Source organism: Pinus tabuliformis, chromosome J (assembly GCF_031772625.1).
Source record: "Pinus tabuliformis cultivar Carrire ecotype Pingquan chromosome J, CPIR1, whole genome shotgun sequence".
NCBI lineage: Eukaryota > Viridiplantae > Streptophyta > Pinopsida > Pinales > Pinaceae > Pinus > Pinus tabuliformis.
The window spans coordinates 668,108,830-668,124,888 of NC_142295.1; positions in this window are offsets into that span (position 1 = coordinate 668,108,830).

Consider the following 16,059-nt stretch of genomic DNA (forward strand, 5'->3'; position numbering starts at 1 on the left):
GGATAAATTGATGATGATATAAGTAGCATAAGGATGATTAAGGACTCTGAAAGTTTTTGTTTACTTATATATGTATTTGAAATTTTATTACTGTTTGGGGTTGTGTTTGTACAAGTAAATATCTCCTTAATGTTAATGTTTGGTAGCTTAGTGATAAATTCCAACCATAGCATGAGATTCCTCTTTTCGAAAGTACCAAATTTGACTACTGAATCACTCAATTTGGACAAGGGAAATTGATTTTTTGAATTGAAGCCTAAAATGTCACATTTGATAAGGTCAACCCTATCAGGAAAATGGACACCCTTGGAAGCGTATAAATAAAAGTGACCTCAATCTTATTTGGATATCACCAAGCATATTATTCTTCTCTTCTTCATTGATTGGTTTGCATAGGTTTGAGGTTGGGTCGATAAATTTGGTTAGTACATGTTTGAGATTATAGGGTCTGAAGCTTGCATGTGTTCTAGGGTTTTGGGTCACAACCACAGGCTTGACACAAACAATTTTTGGATACAACCGTAGGTTGGTAGGCTTGTCCGTGCAGTTGGAAGGTATCAACCACACATATACCTCCTCATCCTTGCCAATGAGATCTAGGGTTGGATATTGACATTTGACCATAGTTTACTGCAGTTGATAGAAGGCAGGAAAAGTTGACTCTGATCTAGTTTGATGTTGGGAACATATTTCTGAATGTTGTTGGGTTAATTTTGCTAGATGATTTTGTATTGGTATCATTTTACTCTTTGCTAAACATTTTATGACAATCTAATAAGAATAATTTTTTTAAATGGTTTTCCCTATAGTGGGGTTTTCCCTGGTCTTTGACCAAATCTAGGGTCTCCTGTTGATGTGTTGTTTGTATCCTTTTTCATTGCAATTACTGTTCTATCTTCAATTACTATTGATTGGAAATATTATTTTTTGTTGAAAAATTTCTAATTGAATAATTGAATTGGGATAAAGTAATTGAAACAACATAGAGTAGTGTGAAATTAACATGGTATCAGAGATAAGGTGAAGGTCAAGCCAAAAATGAGATAAGAGTTGAAGCAATCGTCTTTGAAAAGTTGAAGGAGCCTATCTAATCAAGTCAAGATGTATTCCTCTTTCTTCAAGGAACATGAGAAGTTAGGAGACTCATCAAAATTTGCTGCATGGAAGATCAGGTTGGAGATCATAGCTGATAAAAATGATCTTTCGAAATACATTCAAGGAAAAGTACCTGAGCCTCTGAAGAATGCTTTCGTTGCTTCCAAGCACAAGCATAAGAAAGGTGAGTTGAAAGAAAAACAAATTATTGCTGATGGTTTACAAGATCATTTACTTTCTTATGTTGGGAATTTGAATAAGTCTAAGGATATGTATGATAAATTTGCTGACATGTATGAAGTCAACAATTTGAATGAAATCATCACCTTGAAAGATCAACTGAAAGACATGAAGATGAATAAAGGAGAGACTGTGCAATCCTATATCATGAGGATCTCTCATCTTAAAGATCAATTGTAGAGAGTTGGAGAAACTGTACCTAACAAGGAATTGGTAATTGTGACTCTTAGAGGTCTCCCTCCTATTTGGGAAACCTTCATTACTACCATAAGAAATAACAACAATTTTCCGTCATTTGATGAACTTGTTGGAAATCTCACTCAAGAAGAATCCAAGATGATTTCAGGAGGGAAAATTCATAAGCATGGAGAAGAAGAACCCATTGACTTTAGTACTCAAGATAAGAAGAAGAGGGGAAAAGGAAGAAAATCTGATTCGAAAAGGTCCTCTCTTGATACAAGGGATTCTTATAAAAGATTAAGGGATGTTGAATGTTTTGATTATCACAAGCATGGTCACTATGTCTGAGACTGTCCGAAGAAGAGAGATTCTCCAAGATCCTATCAAAGTTACAACAACAACATGTACGATCATATATAAGTAGAAGAAATGATCAAAGAAGAGGTGACGATAAAAGAAGGAGAGATGATAGAAGTGATCGAAGAAGAGGAGATACTTTGGATGATCCTCAAAAGAAGTCAAGAAAGTCTAGCTATGAAAGTAATGTAGCTACTAGCTAATATGAATTCATTCTTATTTCATCCCTCTTTAGTTCTTCTCCTCTGGATTTGCATAATAGATGGTTGGTTGATAGTGGGACTTCTAGTCGCCTCACCGTGTATAAGTATTTTCTCTCAAATCTGGTTGAGAGGGAGATAAGTTTGAAGATTACTCTTGGGGAAAACTCTACATATTTAGTTACGGGACTTGGTACTATCAGATTTGATTTGGACTATGGAAAATATATCATTTTTCACGAAGTGATGCATGTTATAGAATTAAAGAAGAGCCTGCTATCTATTTATGCCATAGAAGGTAAAGAAATGAGAATAACCTTCATTAATGGAAAAGTCCACTCTTGGCCGAAGGGATCCCATATGAAAGATGACTTTACTTTGGGATCTAGAGTGGGAGGACTATATAGAGTCATTGGAAGACCTCTTCTAGTAAAAATCCTTGACACCAATCTTCAAAGTGAGATATGGCACTGAAACAAAAGTAAGTTTAGGGGACCATTCCCCTCTAATAGGATCAAGATCGATGATAATTCTGAGAAAGATAAAGGTGAAGTGAGAGAACATGTTTGGAAGGATACTATGGTTGAAGAATCGATTATGAAGAAATATATTTAGGATATTGTTCTGAGATTGTAAAGTGCAACTTCAAGATGGATGAAGAAGCGTGAATTAGATGAAAGATTTGAAAGGTACAAGAAAGAAGTATGTGTCAAACCATATCAAAGGTTTGATGTACATGACATGAAGTCTCTCATTAGAAGTTTGAAATAAGAACTCCAAGACTATGCCCGTATTGACAGCTACTTGATGAAGTTTGATATCACAAGAAGGAAATTGGTCCAAGGTATGACTTTGATTTTGATTTTATATATTGATGATCTATTCCTGATAGGTAGTGGGCCTCTAATGAACATGCTTATGTTATGAACTTAAATTCATAATAATTAAGTTAAAATAACTCAATCAATTAATTAGCAAATAATTAGCTAAATGAAGAGATATTAGTCCCAAGGGACATGTCTCTTTGATTAGGCATGGCCAATAAACTCCTATTTAAGGAGCACCCCCTCAACCTTGTAATCATCATTCAATTTGATCAATTACTATAACTCTATATATATGTATTTATATTACATTCAGAATTTATTTGGTGTATTTTAACAGTCAAACAACAATTTAGAAATTTATTGCTAACAGTGGTATCAGAGCCAGAATTAGTCTGGTTGACACCCATGCAGTTCTACTAGCTGTCGGCCTTGTGGGCCTTCCATCTATAGCTTGCGTTCGCTGTTGAAAGATGGGCTCTCGGAACAGAATTGCGGTTCCCAGCGGAGGAGAGACTACAACGACAACCACTGTCTATGCGTGTATGTTAGTGTAGATAACAACCCAGGTACACCTGCGAGTTACACGTGGAGCAACCGCCACTGTGTAAGACAATCGACATCTGCGGGATTCTTTTTGTGGTCTGTGGCGTGGAAGGCGTGTGCAGGTTCGTGGAGACCATTTGCCGTAACTGTATTGTCATAGACCACCACTCGATTGAGCTATCTATCTGCAGTCGTAGCCTAGTGTGGGAGCCGTAGTGTACACTTCCGTCGAGCATCGTGGTCTAGCCGTCGAAGAAACCAACAAGTTATCAATCCAAACGGGGTGACTCCGAAACGTGGTCGTCAACCGTCATGACCAATCCAAGGTGTGGTTCATATCGGTCAACTGTCATGATGTCAGGACCTGCGAAAATCAATTCAAACAATGTTAATTCAATGAAAACTATATAATATATAGTTTGTGGTTATATATATATATATATATATATATAATTGTGATTTAATTAATTAATATATTTTAATTAATTAATTACTATATATATATATATCTCTCTCTCTCTCTCTCTCTATATATATATATATATATATTGCGTCTTCAAGAAAAAAGCGAAACAAAATGGCAAGCAACAACAATGATGATATGAAAAAAATTCAAGAGGACATCAAGTTAAATAAATGCTTAGACAATGTCGAGAAGTCAGTTAGTAGGAAAGACCAGATGGCCAACAATATCTCTTACTTAAAAAACTTGATGAGTCGACGTTTTGGAGAGACCGATCCACCTTCAGCTACACAGAGTCCCAAGACTCTTGAAGGTGAGACTTCTCTAGAGCATGAATTCCTAAGCATGAGAAGCAGTAAATACCACAAATTCACTTGAAAGGAAGCCAATATTATACTAAATATTATGAAAGGAACCATCTTAAAATAAAAAATGAATTACCTAAGTATGATGGTAAGAACTTTAATGGTGCTTTCATATGGGTAAAAAAGATGGACGCGATTTTTTTAGAAAACCCTCCACTCGACGAGCAAGAAAGAGTAATGATTGCATCCAACTACTTAGAAGTAGAAGCGTACGAGTGGTTTTTGTGGTGGTCATCTAAATGTATGGGTTTCTCATTCAATTGGAAAAACTCTAAAAATGCCCTGCTAAAAAGGTTTCATGATGAGGAGGAGGATGATATCTACGAGAGATTCATTCGCCTGAAGAAAAATGGATCAATAAGTGAATACACTCACAAATGGGAAGTATTAGCAGTAAGGTAGAGAGGGTTCTTAGATGAGGAGCTGCTAAAAATGTATCACTGTGGCCTTAAAGATTACATTTGTGAAGAATTAAAATTACACAAACCCAAAACCATTGAGGAGGTTAGGCACACAACCATAATTATCAAGTGGAAATATAAACTTCACAAAGAACCATATGCTAGTAACGAGAGGACTAACAACTATTCCAAGGGGAAGGTAGTTAAACCCTCATCATAAAATACTAGCAATTACATTGCACCACCATTGCAAAATGAAGGGAAAAAAAAACTAATGTCGAAAGGAAAAATGATGGAAAATTCTGGAAGTGCGGAGACAAGTATTACGTAGGACACAAGTGCACAACACAAAAATTGTACAACTGTGAAGCTGAAAAATAAGAGGAATCTTCAGAAGATAGCTCTGACGAAGAGGACAATGAAGAAAATGCAAACCCTAGTCCAGAATCAGAAGAAGATATGCCACAAATTTCCTTAGCAGCCATCGCAAGGATAACTCAAACACAAACACTGAAGCTTAAAGGTCACATCAAGAAGCAAAGCATTATCGTTTTAGTAGACTCAGGAAGTACGCACAAATTTCTAGATGTCAATGTTACAAAAATACTAAACATATTTTGTTACCCGGTAGCAGATTTAAAAGTTATGGTAGTACATGGAAAACTTATAGATGAAGTAGGAAAGTGCCATAAGATTAAGTTGCAATTAAGTGGTTATGCAATGTAGTCCAATTTTTATATGGTTCCCCTAGGAGGAGTAGATGTTGTTTTGGGTGTACAATGGTTAAGAACATTAGGCACATCTTCAAAAAATCACATAAAACAATTCATTAAATTCAAATGGGATGGAAGGTGTTTGGTCAATTTAGTGTGTCCTAAATTGCTATATAACTTGTCAATCTGGGAGTCATAAACTACTGAAGTGAAGTGCACTGTATATGCACGATAACCGATTTCTTAATTCTTTGTCATTTGTGATTTTTGGTTTGTTTTGGGTTTATCTTTTGTTGATTCCCTAATGTGAGATGGCAAAATAAAAATTCAAGTATGGATATAAGTGTTCAAGGCAATGGTGACCTCTACAATGATTTCCAAACTTCAAAGTTCTCAAAAAGGTTTCAAAACTTGCAATGATGAAATCAATTACTAAGAGAAAATAAAAATGTACCAAATAGTGAGCTAGTGACAATGAAGCCCAGTATCCTTGCTGCTATATAAAAAGAGAAAAAAACTGAACTTAAAGCAATTCAAAAACTGTAAGCAAAGTAAACTAGATCATACTACTTCAACTCATATTCTGACCCCTCACCAGTAGTCTCACTCTGGCTATAGGAGGTAATCATAAACAAATTGAGTAATCTGATATCTAAATTGCATAAAATGAAACTAAGATCAAACTACACATTCATACTTCAATCCCTCACCAGTAGTATCGCTCTGGCTATAGGAGGTAACTGAAAATGACATGAGTAATCTAATCACTAACTTGCAGAAAAATAAACTAAATCATATGACATCAACTCATATTCTGACCCCTCACCAGTAGTATCACTCTGGCTATAGGAGGTAATCATGAGAAATTGAGTAATCTGATTTCTAAATTGCATAAAAGTAAATGAACAAAACAAAAATGAAAGAAATAACAATGCTGGAATTAGAACTCAGAAAAGAAATCAGCAGAAGGACAAGATGATTTCATTTTATTAGTCATTAAAAAGCTATGTAAAATTTCCCTGGCTGTCTACAAGAACCTGAAAGAAAAACACTGATCAGTTAACAATCATGAGAAAGCATAAAAGAAAATATGGACAGTAGTTAACATGAATATCAAAAACAATGTAATATATACAAGCAAACGATTATGGAAACAGTAACATAATGGAAGAAAGCAAGAAACTATACAGTAGTTACAGAGCCTTGGTGTACAGGGGCCCTTTGCAACCTCGACCAATCAGAAATCAGTCACAAATTGAACTTAAGAACACTGTCTTCTCATATATTAAAATGCAGTCATAAGATAAAGATAGAGCACAACATAGTGAGCTCGTAAAACAGTCAAAATTACATATATCAAGCTAACTAACAAGCGTATGATAACGCGTTATTTATAACTGAGGATGCTACAACTACTTCCTAAATTCTACGCTGCTAAACAGACACGTGAATAACCATGTCCGGAGATCTAGCAATATGGTAGCCGCGACAATTAAATCCAAGGAGTGGTGGCTGTTGGATTTGAGTTCACGGAACAGTCCACAGGTGTTAGCACACCTCCTGAGATTGAGGAATTTGCCACACAAGTCTTCACATGGTGAAAAACAGAGTCCTGCCACCGCAAAACTCTTAGGTTGACCACCGCTTTGACTATCCTTGACCATGGCCTTTTGTGGGTGATTCGGCTGAACCAAGGGGACATGTTCCATGTACACATCATTTTCAGCTTGCCCATGTGGCCGGATTCTCCAGTAGACACCTGTAACATAGACTTCAACAAAATGGCTGCAGAAAGTTGAGCTGGTTGCGGAAACTGACAAGATTCCGCAGCTGACTGAGCAAAAATCTAAATCAAACAGCAGTCACAAGACATAGTTAGGAAACAATTTTATAAGCTCTTTTTAAACTAATATGCAATGATTTGACAGCTTGGTGGTTCAAGTAACTGGAAAAGAAGGCTAAAAAGGTGTATAGGGAAGATGCAAGTTTGGGACTCAATAGAAGGAAATATAAGTTTTTCGGATTTCAGGCACCACCAACACAAGTCATCTCCAGTCAAAAGATGAAGAAGCTTATTCGAAAGGGGGCACCAACATTTGTCGCACAATGTCAGTAGTTGGAATTTTTATCGACAAAAGGGACTCATCAACCGTTTCATCCTTGATTCAGAAATACGAGAAGGTTTTCCAAGATCTACCAATAAAGTTACCCCCCGATAGGCAAATTGAACACATTATCGAAGTCATACTAGATTCAACACCAATAAATGTTAAGCCATATCATTATCCCCATCACCACAAGACAAAAATATAATGCTTAATACAAGACCTGCTAAAGCATGGAATCATTACGAAGAGTAGAAGTCCATACGCTGCACTTGGTCAGGAAGAAGGAAGGATCCTTCCGATTATGTATAGATTACAGAGGTTTAAACAAAATAACTATTAAACATAAGTTTCTGATTCCGTTCATTAATGAAATGGTAGATGAACTACACGTTGCATAATATTTTTCAAAGTTAGATCTAAGATCAGGCTACTACCAAATACGAGTAAGGTTATAAGATGTCAGAAAGACAACATTCAGGACTCATGAAGGGCATTACGAGTTCAAGGTCATGCCATTTGGATTAACAAATGTGCCAGCCACCTTCCAAGCAACCATGGATGAACTCTTTCACCCTTATCTATGGAAGTTTGTATTAGTTTTCTTCGATGATATTCTAGTCTACAATAAGACGTGGAAAGAAAATCTCAAACATATGGAAGAAGTGTTGTCTGTTTTGGAAAAGAACTATTTTATGCCAAGCTATCAAAATGTACATTTGGATAGAAGGAAGTTGAATACCTAGGACATATTATATCAAATGAAGGAGTCCAAGTGGATCCCAACAAAATCAAGGCAATCAAAGAATGGCCCAAACCCAAGAACGTATCCAAGCTGAGGGGATTTTTAGGTTTAACAGGGTATTACAGAAGATTTTTAAAAAACTATGCACATCTAACAACACCCTTGACCAATTTTTTAAAGATGAATTCTTTTCAGTGGAATGACCAAGAAGACAGGTGTTTTGAAAAATGAAAGGAAGTAATGTCAACCACGCCAGTACTAGCCACTCCTGACTTCTCAAAACCATTCATAGTCGAATGTGATGTTTCTAGGTTCGGAATCAGAGCAGTATTAATGAAACACAACCACCCTATAACATTTGAGAGCAGAAAACTTAATAAACGAGAAGGCTTAAAATCAACATACCAAAAGGAGGTGCTTGCCATCATACACTCTTTGAGAAAATGGCGCCACTATTTTCTTGGAAGTAAATTTTCAATCCGAACCGACCACTCCAGTCTTCAATTCTTACTTCAGAAAAATACATTATCAACAGAACAACAAAAGTGGATGGATAATTTGTTAACCTTCGACTTATTACACAAAAAAGGGAAAGAGAATGTCGTAGCTGATGCACTCACACATAATGATGATTACCACACAACATGTGCCACCATGATAGTTGTTCGATAATGGTTGGATGAAATACGAGCCGAATATGCCAAGGATGAAGATTGTGACTCCATGATTAAGGATATCAGTCAATATACCAACTTTGAGTGGAAGAATGACATCTTATGGTACAAAGGTAGAATTTACCTAACACCCGCATCCAAATTTAAGGTGAAAATACTAAAAGAGTCTCACAATTCACCAATAGTCGTACATGTCAGATTCTATAAGACTTACTAAAATGTCCAAAAATCATTCTATTGGAAGGATATGGGCAAGGAGATTCATAAATATGTTGTAGAATGTGATATTTGTCAAAGAAACAAGAGTGAAAATGTTCCAACTCCAGGATTGCTACACCCATAACACATTCCAAATGAGAAGTGGTAGAAGATTTCGATAGAATTTATTGAAGGACTGCGTGCATCTGACGGAAAGGATAAAATATTTGTAGTAGTCGATAGGCTCACTAAATATGCCCACTTTATGGCTATTAAAAATACTGACGCAACTAAACAAATTGTTGATGTGTTTTGTAAAAATATTTACAAACTACACGGGTTTCCTAACGTCATCATCAACAATAGAGATGTAAGGTTTAAAGGAAATTTTTGGAAAGAATTCTTCCATCAAGCATGAATATCCCTCAGCATGAGTTCGGCCTTTTACCCCCAAACAGATGGGGAAACCAAAATCATTAATAAATGCTTGGAAACATATCTTTGTTATTTCATTACAGATAAATAAAACAGATGAACATAGTGGCTACACCTGGCAGAATCGTGGTATAATACCATACCACACGTTAGCTAAGATGACACCCTTCCAAGCCTTATATGGTTACGAGCCACCCAGGTGGAAGGACTTTACACTCCTTGATTCTAGGGTACCAACAGTTAAAGACAACTTAGGAAAAAATCAAAGGATCATCAACTTACTAAAAGAAAATCTAACCATGGCACGTAATAGAATGAAACAACAATCCTACCAACAGCGCTCTGAAAGAGAGTTCAAGGAGGGATATTGGGTCTTTGTTAGACTCCAACCTTATAAGAAACTATCACTGAAACAACAAGGGAAGAATAAATTGTCACCTAAATATTATGGACCGTGTCAGATAATAAAAAAGATAAGTAGTGTAGCTTATGGGTTAAAGTTACCAGACAACTGCCGAATCCATAATACCTTTCACATATCAAGTCTCAAAAGAGTATTAGGGCAAAACCAAATAGAACAAATAGAAATACTATAGACCGATGAAGAAGGAAGAATAATCCTTGAACCTAAAGGTAGACTCGCTACTTGAGAAAAGGTTTTACGATCCAAGACAATAAAGGAATACCTCATAAAATGGGAGAGGTTACCAGAGGAAGATTCGTCTTGGGAATCAGAACATTTCTTGCATCAACACCCATGCCTACCTATGCTTTGAGGACAAAGCATCTTAATGGGAAGGCAATGTTATGAACTTAAATTCATAAAAATTAATTAAAATATTATATTATTATTTAAATAAATAAATTATTAATTATAATCAATTAATTAACAAATAATTAGCTAGATGAAGAGACATCAGTCCCCAAGGGACATGTCTCTCTAATTAGGCATGGCGAGTCAACTCCTATTTAAGGAACACCACTTCAGCCTTGTAATCATCATTCAATTTTATCATATATATATATATATATATATATATTACATTTAGAATATATCTGATGTATTTTAACAGTCAAACAACAATTTAGAAATTTATTGCTAACAATGTAAGAAGGATTGTGGTTTGACATATACTTACAAAGATATGAGTCTATATGGATTCACTCGATTTCATCATATTTTGATTGATGAGTAGATTATAACATGGATTGATGTGTACCTTCCAAGAAAGGGTTCGAGCTAATCGAGGACACTGAGCTGGCTCTTCCCCCATGTCTGAGCTCTCAGGGTGAGGAATTGAGATGTAGGGCTCTTGGGGTTGAGGGATCTATGGACAATAGGGTATCGCCCCTATTTGTTACCCATATATTTAGAGATGTTACTCCCCTATCTTGGTCTATACATAGTATACCCCAGTTGGCATCTGTCTTTCCCACCTATTTGGCTAATGGGTGTTGGCTGCTTGAGTTAGGCATGATCCTTACTATTTATGGTAAGTGGCATCCCGCTCAAGATGGAGATGTAGGTGTTCTACCACTTGAATATTTAGGGTAATTTTGGAAAGGTTGAGTTTCCTGGGTTGTAGCATTGGGCTCCTCGCTGATAGAGTTTCCTAGGTTGTAGCATTAGGCTCCCTACTGGAAAGTTTCCCAAGTTGTAGCATTAGAATCCTCACTGACAAAGTTTCTTGGGTCGTAGCATTGGCTCTCCACTAACATAGTTTCTCGCGTTGTATAATTGGCTTCCTATAGACAGAGGTTTCCTGATTCGTAGCATTGGCTCCTCATTGGCAGATCAGGTTTCCCAGGTCATAGCATTGGATCCCTGCTAGCAGTGATTTCGGGTGGTAGTAGTGGCTCCCCGATATATAGAGGGTGGTAGCTAATGCTCCCCTATGATTCTTTTTCTTTAGATTCAAGAATGTTTTAATAGATAGAGTTGAGCATAGATGGGACATGATATGATGAAAGGGTACTTGCAATTATTACATGATGCAGTTGGAATTTCTCCTTATCTGCAAGGGATTATTAATTTTTGGCACCTTAGTGACAAATTCCAACCATGGGATGAGATTCCACTTTTCGAGAGAACCAAATTTGACTATTCAAGTCAATTTGGACAAGCAAAAGTGCATTTTTGAATTGAATCCCACAATGTCACATTTGATCAGGTTGACCCTAACAGGAAAATGGACACCCTTGGAAGCATCTAAGTACAAGTGACGTCAAGATCATTTGGATATCACCAAGCATATTCTTCTTCTCTTCTTCATTTATTGGTTTGCACAGGTCTGCGGTTGGGTTAAGAAATTTGGTTCACACAGGTCTCAGATTACAGAGTTCGAAGCTCGCATGTGTTCTAGGGTTTTGGGTCACAACCATAGGCTTGGCACATAAAATTTTCGATAACAAATGTAGGATGGCAGGCTCTTCCATGTGGTTTTAAGGTCTCAACCTCTCACATACCTCTTCCTCCATGCGTTTGAGCTTTAGGGCTGGATTTTGACATTTGATCATAGTTGACCATAGTTGACCAAAGGCAGGACAAGTTGACTCTAATCTAGATTGATTGTTAGGTCCCTATAATAATAATGTATTCCCTCATTGTTATTGCTAGTGTAGCTCCCTTATTGTTATTGTTATGCCCATGTATTCCCCATATTATTATTATTGTGCTTCGTAGAAGCCCACTATTATTTTGGTGGTGCCCTTATATTATTATTGTTATGTCGGCTCTGATAATATTGTGAATTAGACTCATATATACAGAAAGAAGGTTTTTCCATTTGAATCATCAAATAGTTTTTCATTTTTGTAATATAAAGGAGGTTTTCCCTTCAAAGAGGCTATCTCTTCTTCTATTTTGTAAGATGGTTGCATAACATTTGGAACCAGAGCTTTGGATTCTAGGGTTTCTTTGCTTCAAATAGGCCATCATGGAATTTTCACTATAACGTTTTTTCCATGAAGCTTCAGAAGCTTAAATTAAAACCACATGGAGACAAAATTTTGGTGAACCTTGCATATGAATTTCAATTCTTTGCTTGCTGTATTTTCAGAGAGATGATCCGAGGAAGTTAGAGCTTTTGCAAGATCCAAAATTCCATCTCAAACAGGTGACCTTGGAAAAATGGTCATAAATCCCTCTCGGGGCATCATATTTAAATTTTGTAAAAATTGAAAGTAAGAGGAAGGACTGTAGTTTCTTGGATATCATATTCAGGGCTGAAGGTCAAAACAGTGACACATGACACTCCGTATAAGATCACTCTACTAAACTTGTCTCTAATCAGGTCATCATGGGAGATTAGGCATAACTATTTCTTGAGGAATCCAATATTGATAAGACTTGTGGGGTTCAAAATAGGACTCAGATGGATACCATAGGATGAAGTTTCAGAACTTGGAGATTCGAAATTACAGAGTTACAATCATTTCAAGATCGAGCTCCTGAAATCAAGAAAAAAGTGTGTATTTTTTTAAAAAATTGCACAATGTTTGTTTGGAAAATTAGTTTGAAGTGATTCAAATGGCATAGTAAAGAATATATATCATTGTTTTATTTAAAAATGACTCGAAGAAAGAAAATGAAAACACTTAGTAAGAAACTGTGAAGCTATAATGTGATGCATGAAGAAGACTAATAAATGCAACGTGATATATCAAAATTACGAGACCAAGTGAAACAAATTTGCTCCCACAAAGAGTAACCAAAAATGAAATGGAAGATAAGATGGATGGCTTGAAGAATAGCTTAAAATAAGACATGGAAGGTTTTAAGAATGACATGAAAGCTAATATGGATGGTATAGAAGCAAAATTGAAAGGAAACATGGAAGATTTGAAGAATGGTTTAGAATCATACATAGAAGGTTTGACAAAGTTGCTACAAGAAATGCTTCCCAATGGTGAAAAGGTATTAGATGAAATTCATGATGAGAGAAAAATAATTTTTAACCATGATTTCATAAACTCCAACGTTATATTGAAGATCCAAAATATTCCAAAGATCGATATGAGGATGTTTTATGGTAAGCATCCAGTAACATGGATACTACAGATGGAACAATACTTTGATCTCTATAATGTGCAACACACACAAAAGGTACACATTGCAACTTTATATTTAGAACCCAATCAATTTGTATGGTATCGATGAATTTTTTCTCATAAACCACTTGTCACTTGGTCATTTTTTAAGGTGGAAATGATAGCACATTATGAGGATACAAGGGAAACACCTTCTTTAGCCAATTGATAAATCTCAAACAAAAGGGTTCAATGGCGGAGCACATTGAGGACTTCCAAAAATTGAATATACGGGTAAAATATTCAAGAGGAGCATAGGATTGATATCTTCATAGGGACTTTAAAGGATAACATCCAACATGAGGTTCACCTTTGGGAACCTAATTCATTGGAAAAGGTATTCAGGTTGGAAAGAAAAATTGAAAACAAAATAATGGAAACAAGGAAGCCTACCACTCACAACTATAAATATGGAAGAGTTGGTTCTCCTAGCCTTCCAAAACCTACAAGGTTGACTCCACAACAATTGGAAGAAAAAATATCAAAAGGGCTTTGTTTTAGTTGTGATAACAAATACACTAAATGTCATTAGTGTGTTGAGAAGAAATTAATTTACATAGATTGTAAAGAGAAGGAATAAAAGGAACAAGAAATATCAAAAGAAGAGGATATACACTAGGAACCAACCTTAGAGAAAGAATAAATGAATTTGACCATATCTTGTAATGCATTGGCAGGAATTACCACTCCTCAAACTCTCAAGATAGAAGGACATATCAAGAAGAAAAGGGTAATAGTGTTGATTGATTCAGGTAGTACTCCTAATTTCATTCATTGTAAGATAGCCAAGTAATTTAATTACTTCCTATATCCAACACCAAAGTGTCAAGTGATGGTTGCAAATGGAGGAACCATAAATTGCTCTGGAAAGTTCCATAATATAAATCTATCCATGGGAGATATGTATTGAATGTTCCAATGCTTTCCATTCCAATGGGTGGTGCTGATGTTGTACTAGGAGTCCAATGGTTAAAATATTTGGGTACGATAGCTTTTAATTTTCAAGAACTTTCCTTGAATTTTTTTTAGGAAGGAAAGGAAGTTAAATTAAGGGGTATTGCAAGGAAACCAAGAAAGATAATCAACTCTAATGGCATGACAAATATTCTAAAGAAATAACAATGGGGTGTAATTTCACAATTATATTCACTAGAGGTTCAAACATCGAAATCATTTATTTCTACAGATCTCCGAAAAGTCTTGGAGAATCATTCTAAGGTTCAAGTAGTAGAAGATCACATTGAGAATTAACAACAAGTTATCCAACTCTTAAAGGATAACCTCACTTTGGCTCAAAATATAATGAAACAGTAGTAGATCAACATCGTAGCAAAAGAAGTTTTGATGTAGGTGACCGGGTAGTTTTACGACTACAACCATACAAATAATATCCCTCAATAAAGCTAATAAGGATAATAAATTATCACCAAAGTATTATGGTCCTTACAAGGTGATTCAAAATTTAGGTACGATGGCATACAAATTGGAGCTTCTTGCATCTTCTCGAGAGCATCCAGTTTTCCATTTTTCATGCTTAAAGAAGGTTATAGGTGGCAATCTCCCAGTTCAAACAATATTGCCAGGACTTGACGAGGAAGGAAAAATCATATTGGAACCTGAAGCAGTCACAGAAATAAGAACTTGTTAACTAAAAAATCGATCAATTTCAAAGTATCTCATCAAGTGGAAGAACTTACCCACTGAAGATTCCACATGGGAGGATGAAAATGTTATACAGAAGCATCCAGAACTACTCAAGCGTTGAGGAAAACACTCTTTTGAAGGAGAGGGGAATGTTAGGTCCTTATAATACTAGCATATTCCCTCACTATTTTTTTCAGTGTATCCCCATTGTTGTTATTGTTGTGCCCATATAGTCCCCATATTGTTATTATTGTGCCCCATAGAAGCCCACTATTGTTATGGTTGTTCCCTTACGTTATTATTGTTATGTCGACTTTGATTATATTATGACCCCTTAGACTCCTCTATATAGAAAGGAGGTCTTGTCATTTGAATCATCCAAGAATTATTCATTTATGTAATGTCAAGGAGGTTTCCCCCTCGAAGAGGCTAATTTTGAAGTCGTTGATCTATCTCTTCTTCTATTTTGTGAGGGGTTTCATAACATTGATGTTGGGAACATATTTGTGAATGTTGTTGGGTTAATTTTGTTGCATAATTTTGTATTGGGCTCATTGGACTCTCTACTGAACATTTTATGACAATATAATAATAAGAAGAATTTTAAATGGTTCTCCCCATAGTGGGTTTTTCCCTGGTCTTTGACGAAATCTGGTGTTTGGTGTTGATTGTCTCCTTTGTCATTACATTTACTGTTTTATATTCAATTAATGTTGATTGGAAATATTAATTATTGTTGAAAAATTTCTAATTGAATAGTTGAATTGAGCTAAATTAATTGAATC